The sequence below is a fragment of the Entelurus aequoreus genome, linkage group LG28 (assembly GCF_033978785.1).
Source record: "Entelurus aequoreus isolate RoL-2023_Sb linkage group LG28, RoL_Eaeq_v1.1, whole genome shotgun sequence".
In the NCBI taxonomy this organism is placed as follows: Eukaryota; Metazoa; Chordata; class Actinopteri; order Syngnathiformes; family Syngnathidae; genus Entelurus; species Entelurus aequoreus.
In genome coordinates this window covers 29,457,153-29,478,795 of record NC_084758.1, presented here as the reverse complement: position 1 = coordinate 29,478,795, position 21,643 = coordinate 29,457,153, and the positions used below count along the sequence as shown (strand labels likewise).

Below are 21,643 nucleotides of genomic sequence, written 5' to 3'. Positions count from 1 at the left end.
TCAGGGTCTGCATCCTTCGGAGGACCCGGCCTACGCAGCCTCAGAAGGCTGGATGCGTCACCCGTTGTTAAATGGGACAGTCTAGCCTGCGGAGGATACTTGCATTTGAAAGTGTATTCGCTGCCGCTGCCGGTGCCGCTGCTTGTATTTGCCGCCATTGTCAAAACGATCCGGGTTGAACAAAGGCGCGCAAAGTATCTCGGGATATGGGAGGCCACGAAGGATAGTCGCGGTGCATCCTCCAAATACAGGGAAAAGGAGGACGCATCCGTCGGCTGCATTTGGAGGAGCCTTCGAATTTGAATGAATTGGGACAGTCTTCCCGCAGCGTTGTGATGTAAGCGGCCTTCAAATTCGCCCTTCGAAGGATGCAGACCCTGAATTGGGACGTAGCTAAAGAGAGAGACAGAGCATAGAGCTAGATGTTACGGCTTACTGAACAGGAGACTACGTTCTGGCCTGGAACGCAGGTTTGCACTGGCTTAAGAAGGCAGGTCTCTCATCAGCTTCAGGTGTGCAGATTGCTGCGGCCGGAGTTGCGCGCACCGGAGAGCGCTTGGAGGTGCGCCCAGCGCAGCGCACAGGTGAAAGCGCACTGAGGTGCGCCGGGGCCGTGACAATTTTCAGCACAATCCCATTCAAGAGCACACAAATATTACAGGGAGACAGAACATGATCGATGGCGAGTCTGCCAACTTCCGGCAGCCATTACACAAAAGGTGAGAAACAGGTAAACGCTGGGGGGGAGCAGTCTAAGCCTCGGCCCCTACAGAGCTAAAACAACCAGCCCTTTCTACATACAGCTACAAAATTAAAAACAACAAAAAAAACATATACACTGTGGTGGCATGGCCAGAGAGAGGAGCAACCAAGAGAGCCGAGTCCACCCTTGGCCGCCCACTAACTCTCGGCCAGTGTCCAGTCCACATCGATGAGCGAGGATGCTTCCAAGGAGACCGAGGTGTCCGATACCTGGAAATCACTGAGCTCCTGAGAGCGGCCCATTCTTTCACAAATGTTTGTAGAAACAGTCTCCATGCCTAAGTGCTTGATTTTTTATACCTGTGGTTGGACCAAGTGATTAGGACACCTGATTCTCATCATTTGGATGGGTGGCCAAATACTTTTGGCTATATAGTGTATGTGACTCGCGTCTCATATGTGACATAGGATGAACAAATATACTACAGTACTAAGAATATAGTGGCCAAAAAGAGTTCATGGTACCTCTCGCTGCAGAATCTAAATGTGATACAATGAGTGTGTTTACAAAGATAAAAGCACAGGGTGCATTCACGTTCCGTCCTTGAACATCTCATGTGCAGTTCACTCTGTTGAGCTGATTTGCTGTTTGAAGATCGAAAACCCTCGCTGTGTCTGCCACGATAAATCCCCCACAGGCGATTATTTGAAAATTCAAAAATTCCACTAGTTGGACTAGCAAAGAACATGGACTAATTAGATTGTAGACTAATTAGAGTGGACATGCTACATGTGTCTGGATGTGCCGCTGCGTCGGGTGGAGGACAAGTCCTGCATGGACCAGTGAGCCGGCTCTGTAGAAAGCATTCACGAGTGGACTTTGCGGCTCCCCCGCCCCCTCCCCGTGGAGTCACAGCGAGGCCAGAGGAGCCCACTCGGTGCCGCAGCCTTAAGCAGCGTACTTGCACTGACACACCGTGTAGGGATTACGCCGAGCGGACACACACATGCTGTCGTTATAGCAACAGAATGGAATCATGCGCAGGGAAAAAGGGAGACATGCTGCTTTATGGCGAGTCACTGAGTAGCATCAGGAGTGCAGTTCAGCAGATACTAAATCTACATCAGCAGCAATAGTAGCGGAAATTCCAGACTATAAGGCACTACCTTATTCCTACACTTTAAACCCTGTGGCTTATAAAACGAAGCGGCTAATTTATAAGATTTTTCTCAGCTGATGGGCATAATAAAAATAATACAAATTTAAAAAAAAAAGCAAAAGCACTGTTTTATTGTTTGTGATATGGCGCCATCTTTTGGACGAATTAGCTCACTGCAGGTGCTGCAGTGTCCTTCCATTAAGTGCTTTCAACAATCGGAATTAGAGTGCAGTTCTTTTTATTTTTTTGATTCTTTTTTTTATTTTTTATTAATCAATCCAACTAAACAATACCATGATAATGCAATTCCAAAACCAGCAACATTTAGAATAACAATAAACAGAGCAATTGAGAGGACACACAAACATGACACAAAACAATCTAAAAGCAGTCAAACAAAAATGAATATTATCAACAACAGTATCAATATCAGTAACAATTTCAACATAGCAGTGATTAAAAAAATCCCTCATTGACATTATTATTACAGACATTTATAAAAAATGCAAGCATTTAAAAAAAAAAAAAAGGAACAATAATGTCACAGTAGCTTACACATCTCATAAGCTTGACAACACACTGTGTCCAATATTTTCACAAAGATAAAATAAGGCATATTTTTGGTTCATTTAATAGTTAAAACAAATTTAAATATTGGATCCCATATTCCAATATATGACTCATTATTATCTAAACTAAATGCAGTTTTTTCTACTGAAATCATCTCCATAGCTTGTGTGTACCAGTTAGTATGTGTTGGACTATCAACATCTATCCATTTTTTTAATATTACCCTTTTTGTTATGATGCATATTGAAAGAAATATATTTTTACTCTTTGATGATCAACAGTGGGAATTAGAGCGCAGTTCTGTTGTCTAATTGTCCGTAGTGTTTCTACATCACATGGACAAAGAAAAGACCTTCTGGAAGAAAGTTCTGTGGTCAGATGAAACACACATTGAGCTGTTTGGCCACAATACCCAGCAATATGTTTGGAGGAGAAAAGGTGAGGCCTTTAATCCCAGGAACACCATGCCCACCGTCAAGTATGGTGGTGGAAGTATTATGCTCTGGGCCTTTTCTGCCAATGGAACTGCTGCTTTACAGAGAGTAAATGGGACAAGGAAGGAGGATTACCTCCAAATTCTTCAGGACAACCTAAAATCATCACCCCGTAGGTTGGGTCTTGGGCGCAGTTGGGTGTTCCAACAGGACAATGACCCCAAACACAGGTCAAAAGTGGAAAAGGAATGGCTAAATCAGGCTACAATTAAGGTTTTAGAATGGCCTTCCCAAAGTCCTGACTTAAACGTGTGGACAATGCTGAAGAAACACGTCCATGTCAGAAAACCAGCAAATTCAGCTGAACTGCACTAATTTTGTCAAGAGGAGTGGTCAAAAAGTCAACCAGAAGCTTGCCAGAAGCTTGTGGATGGCTACCAAAAGCGCCTTATTGCAGTGAAACTTGCCAAGGGACATGTAACCAAATATTAACATTGCTGTATGTATACTTTTTTACCCAGCAGATTTGGTCACATTTTCAGTAGACCCATAATAAATTCATAAAAGAACCAAAGTTAATGAATTTTTTTTGCTCCAATCACTCTTATATCACAAAAAAATAAGAGTTGTAGAAATTATTGGAATATATATATATATATATATATATATATATATATATATATATATATATATATATATATATATATATATATATATATATATATATATATATATATATATATATATATATATAAACACACACACACATATATATATATATATATATATATATATATATATATATATATATATATATATATATATATATATATATATATGTATATATAAACACACACACACATATATATATATATATATATATATATATATATATATATATATATATATATATATATATATATATATATATATATATATATATATATATATATGGATATATATATATATATATATGGATATATATATATATATATATATATATATATATATATATATATATATATCCATATATATATAGATATATATATATATAAATAAATATAAATATATATATATAAATAAATATAAATATATATAAACGTGTTATTGAATTTTTGGAACAAACAAGTGGCCCCCGGCCTTCACTTTATGCACTCGAAACAATACCTCGCCTTTGCATCCTTTTGTCTCCACCTACAATAGTTTTCCGAGAAATTAGACGGATTGGGTCACGTTTCGACTCCTTTCTTTTGAATCATTGACGCGGCACACTTCAACCGCCTCTGCACATATCCCGCCTCCGCATGTGCGCTCGCCAAACTCCAGGCCGACAGGAACACTTGCACAATCTAATGCGCTCCAAAAACACGCGATTAATGGTTAATCCTGCATGGATAAAATCAACCACGCTCAGTTTTGACATCATTTTGATGATTGTAGCTGTTAGCCATGCAAAAATAAACCTTGAGCGGTTGTTTACTCAGTGCACTGCCACGCATCAAGTGTCCTGTCAGAACGAATTAACTCTTTCACACTGCAATCAATCATTTACTCCGTTGCAGCTTCAAAGTTCACCGTCTTCGCCGTCGCCATGACGTCGTGTGCAGTCTCTAATTGGAAGCTGAGGAAAAGGTTAAGTAACAGGAGGCGCAACGTATGACACCGACTGGATGTGTAGGAGTGATGGATGCTGTTTAATCGCTTCCATTAACTTTTTATTTTTTATTTTTTTAATTTATGTGCACGATAATGTGATCCGGCACTTCCCTGTCTCCGGGGCTAATGACTTGATTCAGGCTAAAGTAGTGTTTACGTGGATTCTATCAGAATGCAAACAAGACAAGAGTGAAACAGTGCGTGGTACCTGACAGTTAAAGACTGCATGACTAAACGTGCTTTGATACACTCGTACAAGTGATGTGCAAAATGTGACTTGTTTTGATCATCGTCACTCCGGTTGGTTAGTGAGATGCATTATGCAAATTATGCAATCTGCATGACGGTTTAAAGAAAAAAAAAAAACCTTTAGATTGTCGATGCATGGGCCGACAAAGAAGAAGATTCTTTATTCGGTAACACTTTAGTACGGGGAACACATATTCACCATTAATTAGTTGCTTATTAACATGGAATATAGTAACATATTGGTTCTTAATTAGTCATTATTAAGTACTTATTCATGCCTTATTCTGCATGGCCTTATTATACAACAAGTAAGCCATTAACTAAGAGTCTTCCCTCAATAACCTCAGAATTATTGCTTATTAGTAACCCTAACCCTAACCCGTATATGTTCCCCTAGTGTCCAAATAACTTGAATTAAGTCTTTGTTACTTTAAAAAGCAACTAATTTAACTGGAACTAAGGGCCCAAGCCCAACTCCTGAAAAACAACCCCACACCATAATGCCTCCGCTGACCTGTCAGTTTACGTGGTAAATGGTAAATGGGTCGTACTGTATAACGCTTTTCTACCTTCAAAGCACTCTTTGACACTATTTCCACATTCACACACACACATTCACACACTGATGGCGGGAGCTGCCATGCAGGGCGCTAACCACGACCCATCAGGAGCAAGGGTGAAGTGTCTTGTTCAAGGACACAACGGACGTTAATAGTTTGGTAGAAGATGGTAATCGAACCAGGAACCCTCAGGTTGCTGGTGTGGCCACTCTACCAACCGCGCCACACCGTCCCGTAACATTTTAATTCATGGAGAATATGTTCCCCATACTAAAGTGTTAACCTTTATTCTGATACAGTTGCTTTGACTTTTGGGAGTTACGGTTCATTTAAGGCTAAGTTGTTTCTGGATCAGAGTTACAGTGTAGCTGTTTGTGGTATCGAGCAGCCACTTTTGTTAGTGCACCAGAGATGTACTGTATTCTCAAGACTATAACTCCACGGTGACGTTTTGGTGAATTTACTGAGGAATTTGTGAAACTGAAACAATACAAAAAGAATGCCGTTGTAAGTTAATACTGATCGTCAGTTGGCATTAGGGTTGTACGGTATTAGTATAGTAACTCGATACTACCTACCTATTCGGTACTATACCGCCTCTGAAATGTACCGGTTCTAAATGTTTGGTATCATCCAAAACTAATGTAAAGTATCAAACAACAGAAGAATAAGTGATTATTACATTTTAACAGAAGTGTAGATAGAACATGTTAAAATAGAAAGTAAGCAGATATTAACAGTAAATGAACAAGTAGATTAATAATTCATTTTCTACCACTTGTCCTTAATATTTTTGACAAAATAGTAGAATGGAAAATGACACAATATGTTACTGCATATGTCAGCAGACTAAATTAGGAGCCTTTGTTTACCTACTTACTAATAAAAGACAAGTTGTCTTGTATGTTCACTATTTTATTTAAGGACAAACTTGCAATAAGAATGTTTAATATATCCTAAGATTTTTTGTTAAAATAAAGCCAATAATGCAAATATGTGTGATTTAGAAAAGTACCAAAAAGTACCGAAATTATGTTGGTACCGGTACCAAAATATTGATATCGGGACAACATTAGTTGGCATCGAGTGCCGCAAGCTAATTGCCAGTGTCGCTGAACAATCAAAGTTTATTTATATAGCCCTTAATCACAAGTGTCTCAAAGGGCTGCACAAGCCACAACAACATCCTCGGCTCAGACCCCACATCAGGGCAAGGAAAAAACTCAACCCAATGGGATCCAATGAGAAACCTTGGAGGGGACCGCAGATGTGGGGACCGGTGCAATGGATGTCGAGGGGATCTAGTTAATAGTGTGTAATAGTGGGGCCAGCAGGGGGTCATCTTGAGTGGAGACAGGTCAGCAGCACAAATATGTCCCCAACTGATGCACAGATGAGTGGTCCACCCTGGGTCTCGACTTTGAACAGTTAGCACAGCATCTGTAGTCACCTGATAGCCTCTCCACGCAGGAGCGGGGGGCAGAGCAGAAAAGAGACGGCAGATCAACTGGTCTAAAAGGGGTGTCTATTTAAAGGCTAGAGTATACAAATGAGTTTTAAGATGGGACTCAAATGCTTCTACTGAGGTAGCATCTCTAACTGTTACCGGGAGGGAATTCCAGAGTACTGGAGCCCGAATAGAAAATGCTCTAAAGCCCTCAGACTTTTTTTGGGCTTTGGGAATCACTAATAAGCCGGAGTTCTTAGAACGCAGAGTTCTTGCGGGGACATATGGTACAATACAATCAGTAAGATAGGATGGAGCTAGACCTTTTTTTTAGTAAAACCTTTAAGTCGCATCTTAAGTGCACCGGAAGCCAGTGCAGGTGAGCCAGTATAGGCCTAATATGATCAAACTAGCTGTCAAGTAGCACGCTAATGGCTGGCTGGAAACTTGTGCATTAATTGCTAGCTGGGAACTAGGCTGCTGATTCAGAATTCAGAATCAGAGTCAGAATTACTTTATTAATCCCCGAGGGGAAATTAAAATTTTCAGCACAATCCCATTCAAGAGCAGACAAACATTACAGGGAGACAGAACAGGATTGCTGACGGGTCTGCCAACTTCCGGCGCCCCTTACAAAAAAGGTGAGATACAGGTAAACAAGGGGGTGGGGGGGTGGGGGGGGGGTGAGAAAAAATAAAAAACATTAAAAAATAACATTAATAAAGTGCGGTGATGTTCTGCAAACAAAAACAAGGGTGTGTCACCAGCCATTGCACCGGCCGTCTGGATTACTACAACTGACCAGGTTGTCTGGTTTCAAATAACTAAAACTTTGCAATAGTGTTGTTGAAAAGTTGTCTCTGTCTGGTGTCTGTTTGTGCTGATGCGGCGTCTCTCCCAGCCTCCAGGTGGCCGGGCACATTAGGCAAGCTTTTATGGCCGCGTGGCGAAGAGCGGGGGACCGTCGTCGTGATGGCCGTCGCGTCTTGACGCCAGCTGGCAAATGATGCGCTAATGCGTCCTTGGGAATCAAGGACAGACTTGTGGCCGGCTGGGGAGTCGTTTACAATTTTTCAGGGGGCAGGATGTGACGGCTCCTCGTCGAGGCCTTATTAAGTCGCATAATGTGCAATGATGCCGCGCTCTGAACAGAATTAAGATCCCTTCGAGTAAGGGCGCGTTTGTTGTCACGTCCTGAAACAACAGCTCCCTTACAGGCTCATTAGGCTCTAATGTACGAATCCATCATTTAGGACTGACTGCCTTCTGTTTTATGTACGCGGCGAGTATCCGATAATGTCCGTGCGGAAACATAAAGACGTTGTTTTTCAACCTGGGATGTCAAAAGACGTTCCAGGGCGGACAAAAAGAGGATTATGAATTCATCTAAATGGCTCCTTGAAACGCAGCCCATCAATATTCCGTGGTCTTTGTCGGGAGCCGGCTTCAGGCTTAACAAGGGGATCCAACAGATAAAGGATCAAAAAAGTGGTCGGCTATTGTCCTTGAACTCTAAATGGTGCGCTAATAGCGTGCGGTGTCAAGAGTAATTCTAACAAGAGCGTCCCCAGTCCAACATATTCCGTCCTCTCTCTGTCTTTGGACTTGGAAGGAGAGAGCGCCCCCCCCCCACCCCCTGCCCCCTTATCATCACATTACCAAGTCAGGCACGCCTTGTGCATAATGGCCGTGTGCCGTGTTTCATGCTGCAGCCTGGATGAAGGAAGTCATTATGAGCGAGCGCGGCGAGCTTCTGTGCACGCCGTAGGACACACTTTTTAGCTGGAGGCTCTGGAAAGATAAAGAACTTTAGCCCAAGGATCTAAAGACAAACAGTATGATATCCGAGAGGGCTGGTTTTTTCCCAAACTTCTGTAGCGCAGGACTCGATTTAAAAACACGGTTCCCTTCACGGGACCCAAACTTATCAAAGATCATGTATTGCTTTGAGATAAAAGCCAAGTATAAATCAATCGTGAAGCTCATGACAAAGTTAAAGTTAAAGTACCACTGATTGTCACACACACACTAAGTGTGGTGAAATTACCCTCTGCATTTGACCCATCCCCTTGTTCCACCCCCTTGGGAGGTGAGGGGAGCAGTGAGCAGCAGCGGTGGTGGCGCTCGGGAACCAATTTGGTGATTTGACCCCCGAATCCAACCCTTGATGCTGAGTGCCAAGCAGGGAGGCAATTGGTCCCATTTTTATAGTCTTTGGTATGACTCGGCCGGGGTTTGAACTCACGACCTACCGATCTCAGGGCGGACACTCTAACCACAAGTTTGGGGACGTCTCTGCGCTGCTGACTTGTCTGCACTCAAGATGATCCCCTGCTGGCCCCACTATAGACTGCACTCTCACACTATTAACTAGATCCACACGACATCCCCACACTCTAACCACAAGGACACTGAGCAGGCTACTGAGATTAGTAGTCATGGGTAAATGAAACGTTAGTGAGTGTATGGCGCACTGAAATGCTGTATTATTTTGATTAGTTATATAATGAAGTGAATTAATTAACTCATATCATGTTTTGCTTATGGTGAAGACTTTTATCCAACTTGGAGAAAGCAAACCACCAAGTTTAATTAAATTGTGGTATTTCAGTTTGAGCACATAATAAGATAAGGCCCCTTGGGTTGATATCCGCAGGTGGATTGGATCACTTCTCGTAGGAAAGAGGCTCTAATTGGGATTTAGGAATGCAAAAGTGATGGCCGTATCCTTGAGAAGAGACTACCTGTCTAGCTCAAAGCCAACATTTAAGTTATGACTTAAATTTGTTTTTTTGTAGACACTTTCACATGAACAACTCCTTACATGACTGTGGTTCGGCCTCTCCAGGTTAGGAGTGCCTCATTTGTTTTGACTTAGCCTCCTCCGGGTACTGCAGTCCTGAATAATGAAACTCGCTTGTAATGAAGCAACTTTTGGTTCTCCGACGTCTCTTTTGATCCAGCTGTCGTGTTGTCCTTTTGCCCGGGGGGGGGGTGACAAGACCAGAAATACACTTCAATAACTAAATGAAAGACACTATAGGACAAATGTGACACTCACTGATGACAACTAATGTAAAGTATCAAACAACAGAATACATTTTAACAGAAGTGTAGCTAGAACATGTTAAAACAGAAAATAAGCAGATATTAACAGTAAATGAACAAGTAGATTAATAATCAATTTTCTACCACTTTTCCTTAATATTTTTGACAAAATAATAGAATGCATTTTGCATATGTCAGCAGCAAAATTAGGAGCCTTTGTTTGTTTACTTACTACTAAAAGACACGTTGTCTTGTCTGTTCACTTTTTTATTTAAGGAGAAACTTGCAATAAGAAATGTATGTTTAATGTACCCTAAGATGTTTTGTTAAAATAAAGCCAATAATGTAATTTTTGTGGTCCCCTTTATTTAAAAAAGTATCAAAGTTACCAAAAATATCAAAATACATTTTGGTACCGGTAGCAAAATATTGGTATCGGGACAACACTAACTTAATTTAACTAACGTTTTACTAATGCAAGCAACAACCAGCACCACACTAAAAGGAACTTGATAAAAAAAATAAATAAATAAATAAAAAAAAAAATATATATATATATATATATATATATATATATATATATATATATATATATATATATATATATATATATATATATATATATATATATATATATATATATATATATATATATATATATATATATATATTTTTTTTTTTTTTTTTTTTTTTTTTTTTTTCTTTTTGTTGTTTTTCTTTTTTTTTTTTTTATTACATTATTGGCTTTATTTTAACAAAACATCTTAGGGTACATTAAACATACATTTCTTATTGCAAGTGTCCTTAAATAAAAAAGTGAACAGACAAGACAACGTGTCTTTTAGTAGTAAGTAAGCAAACTAGACTGTTGATTTCCTACAAAGTGTTTATACTGTAAGTATTGTACTTCTTACCAGTGTTAGGGAAAAAGGTGTGACTAGTAAAAAGTGATCTAATTACTTTTAATGATGTTACCGTTACCGATGTGTTTGGCTACTTTTGATGCGGTTGTCAACAAGTCAACAAGACAACGTCAGAAACAAAGCAAGTTCAATGCAGGAACTAACTTTTTACTAATGCAAGCAACAACCAGCACCACACTAAAAGGAACTTGATAAAAAAAACCAAAAAAACTACAAAAATAAAATATATATATATATATATATATATATATATATATATATATATATATATATATATATATATATATATATATATATATATATATATATATATATATTTTTTTTTGTTGTTGTTTTTTTTAATATTTTTTCTATCAAGTTCCTTATAGCCAAACACATTGGTAACAGTAACATCATTAAAAGTAATTAGATCACTTTTTACTAGTCACGCCTTTTTCCCTAACACTGGTAAGAAGTACAATACTTACAGTTTAAACACTTTGTAGGAAATCAACAAAAGACCAGGCTGGCACATGCAACGTAATGACAAAGACTACTTCCTGACTATGGCCACTCAAATGAATGCATACTTGCAAATGAGACTCAAAAGTGAATAAAAACAGAGACTTTGTGATTTAACACAAGAACACGCACACAATTACAGAAAATTGTTACCTTTGAGTAGTGGTATCAATTCCCAGGTACCGTTAAATTGGCACCGTATCAGTTCATATGTGAGAGGTACCATCTCGCAGCATTGATTGGGATTTGCTATACACTTCTGATTTACAGGAAGCTTTGAAAACACTCCATGTATAGATTGTCATTTCCCGTCATTCTCTTTATTTCTCCCTCTCTCTCGTGATCTTTTAGATAAAGAGTGAAAATTGGGGCGACCGCAGCGAAGGAGGAGAGAAAAGAGCGCGCCATGGCTGAGAGGATGATTGCTTCTCAAAGTAGTAAGTAGCAGCAGACATTCACAGTCAATTATGTTTTTGGTTTTTTTGGGTTTTTTTCCCACTCTCGCCGATTCATGTGTTCATTTAACGCAATTTAAGTTCTGTTGTCTGAGACTAGAAGCTTTTAAGAGACACTAAAGGACAAAGTACCAACCCGCGCGTTAAAAGCCTTCGCTGAAAGAGCTTTCTTCTGTCTTGAACTTTGGCGTGCCCTCCTCACCCTAAACGCTTTGGCCTTTTTTTTTTCCTTAAATTTGCCACGGTTGCACTCTGTGGGGGGGTAAAAAATAAAAAAATGACTAAAGCGGCTCTAGTGCATCAGTCAAAAGCCTTGTGGGCCGCAGCACTCTGCCATGAAATCATGAGATGATGGGAATCCATTGTAAACAGGTGCATGTTCTTGGCATTGAACACAGGTGAGTAGAGCCTTAGAATGTGAAGGTCTTGCGGTTGTTCCTCCAAATGGAGCATTGGTAGCTGCATGCCCGAAGTTCCAACACCTGGGGCTTCATTTAAAAATATGTGCCTTGATTCCAAGGAATGACCTCAGCAAAGTACAGAACAGGGGTGTCCAGTGTTTCCCCCAGAAAATGTGTTAGTTAAGGTATTGGGAGAGGGCGTCGCCCGGGATAGGCGGCAGGACGGGGAAGGGGGTGGGTGGGTGTAAGGAACAGTGTAACTCGGCCTGTTGCCATCACGTCTCCACCTCATCGCTGCCACCACAGCCTGGGGGGGGGGGGGGGGGGGGGGGGGGGCAATAGACTACAGACTTTGATTACATTAAACACACTGTTTATTAAAAAATAACCAACTAACAATATCTTATAATAAATAAAAAATAATCCGAACTCCTGTGAGAGCTTTTGTCAATATCTGATGTTTCTATTCCAAATTTAATGGATGTCGTTGATGGAGAATTGCCCCAGATCTGCTGGCATATTTGGAAGTACAGCAAAACAACTCTACCGTAATCACTTCTTCCACCTGCGTCGACTGCTTGTCTGTACTTTCCACGAATCGCTTTCAATTTAGTGTCGATAGTTGTTTTTGTGATGTCCTGTTTCCGATGAGGAAATTCCTCAGATCTCCCTCCAAGTCCGTACCACTCCAAAATAGGGTAAGAATGTTGCCATACTTGGACTGGCAAGATTCCCAGTCAACTTTGTTGAGTTTTGTTTACTTGATGCTTAAAAGTAGCTGTACTTCTGTCAGTCCACATATATAATTATTTCTTGCCGTGACTCGCCATTTTTGCTATATGCCGCCTCCGGAAATGACGTTTTGGATGTTTCTGATTGGCTAAAATGGTCTTAAGTCCTAGGCTACAGAGCCCCCAGTATTTTGGCATGCGTGTGACACTCTGTGTATGCGTTTTCTTGGGGATAGAGATAGTTTTTTAAATGCGCACGTGTGGCTGGAGATCTTGTTAAGACGTTAGTTTAGGCGGTGGCTCTTTGTTGTTAAGGCGGCCGCCTTAACAACAAAACATTGCGGGAAACCCTGGGTGTCAAACTCATTTTAGCTCAGGGGCCGCAAAGAGGAAAATATATTCCCAAGTGGGCCGTAATGGTGAAATCATGGCACGATCACTTAAAAACAAAGACAACTCTAAGTTGTTTTCTTTGTTTTTCTTTGGCCAAAAACAGAACAAGCACATTACGAAAACGTACAAATCACAACTAATCTTTTTTTTTTTTTTTTTTTTTTTTTTATAATGTCCTGCCCAGCTTCTCGGGCAAATCATATAGCAGATGTAGATGCCCATATCGGCTGTTCAGATTTACTTTACAAAAGAGAAGTGTAGGATACTTCTCTTGTTGCCTTACTTGTATTTTGACTTTATTAAATGTATTTATATTATCATTTGGTGCAGCCGGAGCAGGAGGGGATAGAAAGAGACAAAAAGGAAAACAGAGGGGGGAATTGTGGGGACAAGAGGGGGATTAGACAGAGAGACAAAAACAACAACAGCAAACACAACAACAACAACAACAACAGAGCAACATCAGCAAATACGACATGTACAAATATGATGGTAAAAGTAATAGTAAATAAGCAGTTAGCGAAAATTTTAAAAAAAATACAGAAATGACAATGAGCATTATTACACTAAAAATGGAGCAATATGAATACCAATAGAAATAGTGCCATTGATAATAAACAATACCAGTACTTTACCTTTATTATCACAACTAATCCTATGGACAAAAACACTTCCAAGTTTGTGGAGAATTCTGAGGAAACCGGTGCAGCTTCAAAAACACAATGAGCTTAGGCCCCGTTTACACTAAGGTCATTCAGGGTAAATCCCACCTAACCGTATCCGTGTCCACACGCAACAATGCCACCGTTTAAGACCCCCCAGCCCTTTTCTGTCCGCCGCCAGCTCTCCAGTAGATGACTTTACTTCACTGTGAAGTTATTTAAAAGAGCTATATTGTAAATACTTTGCTGTGCATTTTCCATTTGTTTGCTCTTTTGTGTGTGCACGTTTTTAAATCAAAATGTATCTCCTTTGAACAATATCCAGTGTTGTGGTATTTTAATGAACTAGAATCTAGTGTGCTGTGGGGCCCTATTGTAGTGAATCCCACCTGAGCCGTCATAAATTAATCAAAATCTTTATTAGACATGAGGAAGTAGTAGACAGTGCGATAAACAGTTTGGGACACGAGGGGATGGTTCCATCTTTCAGCTGCAGGCTAATGGCGGAGTTAGCGAAGATGCGGGCATCATGCACGCTCCCTGGCCATTTCACAGTCACATCCATGAAGTAATATTTGTAGTCACACACTGGCTGTATCACATCCATTGGAGAAAGGGACAAAGTTTTTCGGTAAATAGACTCACAGCTGACCCGGACATTTGAAAGTTCTCTTGCTGTCTGAGAAGTGTTGTATCCCAAATAGCTGCAATCGCCAGTTGCCTTCTTTTTGGGTATTGATGTGTGATTTCCAAAAGAAGGAGAAACACGGGCATGTCTGTTTGTTATGACTTTCTGGCGTCACTTCCTGTGTGTGGTGTGGTCTTTCTGGCGTCACTTCCTGTGTGTGGCGCAGTCTTTCTGGCGTCACTTCCTGTGTGGGGCGTGGTCTTTCTGGCGTCACTTCCTGTGTGGGGCGCGGTCTTTCTGGCATCACTTTCTCTCCAAGCTCAGTTTTTAAACGATCAATGAGTCCATACAAAGCTAAGAGCCGTAGATTCAAGAAATACACGGGGCACTTACCCGTGTGTAAAAATGTGTCCGAGAAGGGGGACCTTAAACGATGATTTAGTGTGGCTGAAACGGGGCTTAGGCTAAATAATTATATGTTTAAGGGGTTAAACGACTTAGTGTAGACATGGCCTTAGACTTGGTTTCAGTGTATCTACAAAGCCAGGATTAATTATTTATTTATTTATTTATTTATTTATTTATTTTTGATTAATTTACCCTTTCATTATTTACTCTGTCTATCTGTATTTGTGTTTGACTTTCTCTTCTACTGTTACCAAATAGCAATATTTTAGTTTTACTGAGATTAACATGGGGGAGGGGGGGTGGGGGGGGTGGGTGGGGTAACAGGTCCCAAATTAGACCCTCTGTGCGTATCTGTGTCGTAGTCCATGGGTGTGTGTATTGTCCACAAGCCTGGAAGGTACCGCCGCTAGGCATTCTCGGCAGCCCAAGTGTCTTTGATAAAGGAGGAAAGGACTTTCCGCGGTGTCCTTTGCTGTGCTGGTCTCGCTGGGGCCTTACCGAGGCTGTAGCAAAGGGACTTGAATTGAAGATAAGGATTGTTTTTTTGGTTAGGCCAGCATACACTTTCAAATTTGTCAGCTATAGTTGTCCATTGTGGCTCTCAAATTGATCATAATTTGGCCTTGGACAGTGGAAAGCTTCTCCAAGATGTTATCCAATTTCCAAGAGTGTCGTGATCCGTTGCCTGGATCATGTTTTGTTTTGTTTTGTTTTGATTTATTAGTTCCACTACCTCAGTTCTGTTTTCAGCAACCCCTTGGTTTGTGTTTTTGTTACCATGGGTGCTAAATAGTCTCACCTGCCTCTGATTAGTGTTCGGCATGCTCACCTGCTGTCAGGCACTAATCAGAGAGGTGCTTATTCACGTTGTGCGCCACACTCGGTCTGGCTTCCTTATTTGCAGTATGCAACAGTTTCATTGGATGACTTCTTGTTTCCATGCCTTTGATTCCTGTTTGTATTTCGCATGATTTATGAGAATTAAATCATATCCTACCTGCACGCTTCGCCCGGAGATTCCATCTGCATCCTGGGAGAACGACCCACGCAGTAACATGCGACCCAACCGTGACACTGAGTGGTCACCGCTCTGCCCAACCCATCCATCGCGACAGGCAGCCTTTGGGCACCTTGAACGGCTGCCATCGTCATCCGAATTTGTCATTATACCAGAGCAACACTCAATCCAGTCAGTGGATGACCAGTTATAAAAGTACCAAATAGATACATACACTATATTGCCAAAGGTATTTGGCCACCCATCCAATTGATCAGAATCAGGTGTCCTAATCACTTGGCCCGGTCACAGGTGTATAAAATCAAGCACTTAGGCATGGAGACTGTTTCTACAAACATTTGTGAAAGAATGGGCCGCTTTCAGTGATTTCCAGCGTGGAACTGTCATAGGATGCCACCTGTGCAACCAATCCAGTCGTGGAATTTCCTCGCTCCTAAATATTCCAAAGTCAACTTTATTATGAGAAAATGGAAGAGTTTGGGAACAACAGCAACTCAGCCACCAAGTGGTAGGCCACTGGGGATGGCGTGGCGCGGTTGAGAGAGTGGCCGTACCAGCAACCTGAGGGTTCCTGGTTCGATCTCCACCTTCTGCCAACCTAGTCACGTCTGTTGTGTCCTTAAGCGAGACACTTCACCCTTGCTCTTGATGGGTCGTGGTTAGTGCCTTGCATGGCAGAATCCACCCTCATAGTCTGTGAATGGGTGAATGTGGAAATAGTGTTAAAGCGCTTTGAGTACCTTGAAAGTAGAAAAGGGCTATATAAGTATAACCGATTTACCATTTACCACATAAACTGACAGAGAGGGGTCAGCGGAGGAATTATGGTGTGGGGTTGTTTTCCAGGAGTTGGGCTTGGGCCCTTAGTTCCAGTGGAAAGGACTTTGAATGTTCCAGGATACCAAAACATTTTGGACAATTCCATGCTCACAACCTTGTGGGAACAGTTTGGAGCGGGACCCTTCCTCTTCCAACATGACTGTGCACCAGTGCACAAAGCAAGGTCCATAAAGACATGGATGACAGAGTCTGGTGTGGATGAACTTGACTGGCCTGCACAGAGTCCTGACCTCAACCCAATAAAACACCTTTGGGATGAATTAGTACGGAGACTGAGAGCCAGGCCTTCTCGACCAACATCAGTGTGTGACCTCACCAATGCACTTTTGGAAGAATGGTGGAAAATTCCTATAAACACACTCCGCAACCTTGTGGACAGCCTTCCCAGAAGAGTTGAAGCTGTAATAGCTGCAAAAGGTGGAACAAAATCATATTGAACCCTATGAGTAAGGAATGGGATGGCACTTCAAGTTCATATGTGAGTCAAGGCAGGTGGCCAAATACTTTTGGCAATATAGTGTATCTTCGATAGAAAGAACTGCCAGGCACAGGACACGCCACTTCTCCCAAGAGAAGTACAGTTTAACATAGATTTACAAACCCAATTGGTAAATAGAACAGTTTGCATATTGTAGCAAATGTTTCCTTTGGAAAGACTGTAAACATGATAAACACGCTTTTGAGCTGACTCTTCTACTGGAACCTTTTTGATAGTTTTAGGTCGCTGTTTAATTAAACACACGACTCACAACACAATTAATTATTGCAGATCACTTTAACACCTTCTTACCTGACCTGTCGCACTTTGCACGAAATGTCCTCACGTTATTACCTGGTGTCTTCACTTGGGTCCGTCCAATGCACGACGACGCCATTAACCTTCTGGTTCTTCAATAATTCATGCATGGTTAAGAAAATCTGCACTGCGTCCCTCTTCCTGTGCTACTTTAATCGTGTCACTGGGGGAGCTCACTGGCAGGTAATATAGGGATTATGCATTTTAATGAGTTAAAAATGTGTCCTTATTAAAGAAGCTGGTGAATGATACTGTACTTAACAAGGCACTTCTTACAGGTTGAAACATGTCGACAGCTGTTTACGCGAGCAGGTTTTTTCCGGGTTTGCTAAGAATAAAAAAGAGCCGACATTTTTATAGGCCCTATATTGGTGATAATTTAGTAGCGTTTCAAGAATTTTAATTTAGAGAGAGTTTTTTTTATTTTTTTAAAATGATAATAATATAGGTTGATTGGCAACACTAAATTGGCTCTAGAGCAGTGGTGTCAAACGTACTGCCCGAACAGGTTTTATCCGGCCCGCGGGATGAGTTTGCAAAGAGTAAAAATGAGCCGAAATTTTTGAATAATATAAACTGCTGTTCTAAATGTGTCCACTAGATGTCGCAATAGCAATTATTTGTATCTGTATAGATTATACTACATTTGTAAAAAATAAATAAACCACATGATTTTAGTGCACCAGTTGAGGAAAATGATCAAACTATATAAATAGCATCCTATATTTTGATTTTGATAATATTTTTTTATCTTCATAGATAAAAAGTTGACTGGTGAACATTATCACATAATTCATTCAGAAAGTCTAAATAACGACAAATAAAGATGGAATACTATTAACCGCAACATGTAAGTGTAAAAACAAAAACAGCAACATTATGATTTGTACATTTTCAGAATGTGCTTGTTCTATTTTCAAACAAAGAAAACAATCTGAAGTTGTCTTTATTTTTAAGTTATCGTGCCGTGATTTTACCAGTCCGGCCCACTTGGGAGTAGATTTTTCTCCATGTGGCCCCCCATCCAAAATAAGTTTGACACCCCTGAGTTAAAGTATTCTTGTGAAAGACACTTCTGATGCTTAATGTTTTGTTTTTTTTAAACACTGGAATGATAATGGATGTTAAATATCTTAGCAGAGGCTTGTGTTTTAAAACCCTCCACTGAATGGCCCTTATTTGAAGTAGAATGACGTCAATTTTACCAGTGAGTTGAAGATGATTGTGTTCTGTGTAGGGTTATACAGTATACGGGTATTAGTATAGTACCATGATACCAATTAATCATTTTCAGTACTATACTGTCTCTGAAAAGTACCGATACCAGGCCTGCGTCTTCGTCACGTCGTGTCATTTCTGGTTTACAAGCAGAAGAGCATGTTCGGCAGCGCACAATCACATAGTACTTACAAGCAGACACAGTGTGTAGACAGAAAAAGGGAGAACGGACGCATTTTGAATTAAAAACTAATGATAAAATGAAGTTATAACACTGAAACACCCTCAGGAAGAGGTGCTTTAAGACCTGGCTTGCTAGCTAGCAGCTAACATCCATCCGCAGTCTGCAGTGTTGTAGCTACTTCTAAATCACTAATCCTCGTCTCCATGGCGACAAATAATGTAAGTTTCTTACAAGTATCATCCCTGCAGGACGAGGAATAGCTAAACATGCTTCACTACGTAAAAAAGTAAACAAACGGCATTGGTGGATTTACACCTAACATCCACTGTAACGATAACAAGTACAGTAAAGTATCCAGTCGATACTACTATGATTACGTTGATTTTGTTTGGCATCACAACATCTTCTTTCGTTTTTTTTAAATGTATATTATGTTTATAAAGTCAGGAAATATGTCCCTGGACACATGAGGACTTTGAATATGACCAATGTATGATCCTGTAACTACTTGGTATCAGATTGATACCCAGATTTGTGGTATCATCCAAAACTAATGTAAAGTATCAAAACAACAGAAGAATAAGTGATTATTACATTTTAACAGAAGTGTAGATAGAACATGTTACAAGAGAAAGTAAGCAGATATTAACAGTAAATGAACAAGTAGATTAATAATTCATTTTCTACCACTTGTCCTTAATAATGTTGACAAAATAATAGGTAGATAAATGACACAATATGTTACTGCATATGTCGGCAGACTAAATTAGGAGCCTTTGTTTGTTTACTTACCGCTAAAAGACAAGTTGTCTTGTATGTTCACTATTTTATTTAAGGACTTAACTGCAATAATAAACATATGTTTAATGCACCCTAAGATTTGTTGTTAAAATAAAGCCAATAATGCATTTTTTTGTGGTCCCCTTTAATTAGAAAAGTACTGAAAAGTACCAAAGTAATTTTAGTACCAGTACCAGTACCAAAATATTGGTATTGTTACAACACTATAGTTCTGGGTCTATACTGATGTATAATGTGTCTATATTTCCCTCACATTCCTCCTTTTCATCAAATCCCGCCTTTCGATTGGTGTAATTTTGAAATGTCGAGCATAGGTCAAGCGTTTTTCACCCCTAAAGTAAACGCGGCGTTTTCCTTACAGCGCCACGTGCCTCCTCTACGCCTTCGCTCAGCGGGCGCCAAGCTGCACCGTCAAAGCGCTGATCCATTGTCACAGCAGGGAGGCAGGGAGGGGGGTGATGTAAAACCTGGCAGCTCAGTCGCCAGATTTGACCATAAAATAAGGCAAGGCAAGGCAACTTTATTTGTATAGCACTTTGCATACACAAGGCAGACTCAAAGTGCTTCACAGACAACAAAGTGAAATGAAAGAAAACAAAAGCAAAATTAAAATGCAGACAATAAAAATAAAAACAGTGCGGACGTTAAAAGTTAAATGATTAAAAGTTTTAGCTAAAAGCTAAGGTGAACATAAAAGTTTTCAGTCTAGCTTTAAAAGTAGTCAGAGTTGGTGAAAGTCTGACATCTTCAGGAAGTTTATTCCAGCTATGTGTTGCATAGTGACTGAATGATGCTCTCCCTTGATTTGAGTTTACTCTTGGAACCGCTAACAGATTGGTCTCAGAAGATCTTAGTGATCTAGAGGGCTTATATAGTGGGAGCATATCAGTGATATACTTGGGCCCTAGACCATGTAGTGATTTATATATGAGCAGGAGGATTTTGAAATCAATTCTCTGATGTACAGGGAGCCAATGTAAGGATTTAAGAATTGGTGTAATGTGCTCACATTTTTTGGTCTTTGTTAGAACTCTAGCAGCAGCGATCTGAACAAGCTGTAGCTGCCTGACAGTTTTTTTGGGAAGACCTGCAAGGAGACCATTACAATAGTCTAGCCTACTGGTAATAAAGGCATGTACAAGTTTTTCTAAGTCTTGAGCTGACATGAGCCCTCTAAGTCTTGTTACATTTTTGAGGTGATAGTAGGCTGATTTTGTTACTGATTTGATGTGACTGTCGAAATGCAAATCAGAATTTAAAATAACCCCAAGATTATTATAACAGAAGTACCGTGTTCCCTTTTGTATTAATGCACTGTAAACACAGTGACCATAGATTTGACAGTAAACTGGCAGCTCAGTCGCCCAAATTTGACTGTATAAAAAAAAAAGCTGGTACCATATTCACTCTAAAATGTAAAAAGGTCCTAGATTTTACTGTTAAAAAACCCCATCAGAGTCCGTTAAGAATTATTGACCTAGTCAAGGCTCCTATTACTTCACGTCAAATATTCCACTTTGAAATGTTTTTCGGGGAAAGTATTTCATATCCTGTGTCTTTGACATTAAAAAAACTATGTTTTTTTTTTTACTAAATGGCATAAAACAAACAAAAACATACAAAAAGATGAAAGTATGACTCATTTTTAACACTTTTATGAGTGGGACCTTTTTGGATCCACAATAATTTTTGTGGATTGTTTTTGTTTCTTTTAAACACCCATTGCTTAAAAAATAATAAAGAATGATATGATTTTATGAATTATTGATTTAATTAAAGCTTTGATTACTTCACACCAAATATTTCAGAGAAAATATTGCATATTTTAGTGTTTTTGCCATAAAAAAACAAAGTTTTC

The 21,643-nt window shown here is 40.0% G+C and overlaps 1 protein-coding gene across 1 annotated transcript in view; it reads left to right on the top strand.

The window, feature by feature from the left end:
* Positions 1 to 21,643, top strand: part of lingo2 (leucine rich repeat and Ig domain containing 2) — a 325,431-nt gene that overhangs the window by 86,043 nt on the left and 217,745 nt on the right. Inside the window, exon 2 of the mRNA XM_062039779.1 lies at positions 11,602 to 11,687. The gene's annotated coding sequence lies outside the window, so the exon portion shown is untranslated. The remainder of the gene's footprint in view (positions 1 to 11,601; positions 11,688 to 21,643) is intronic.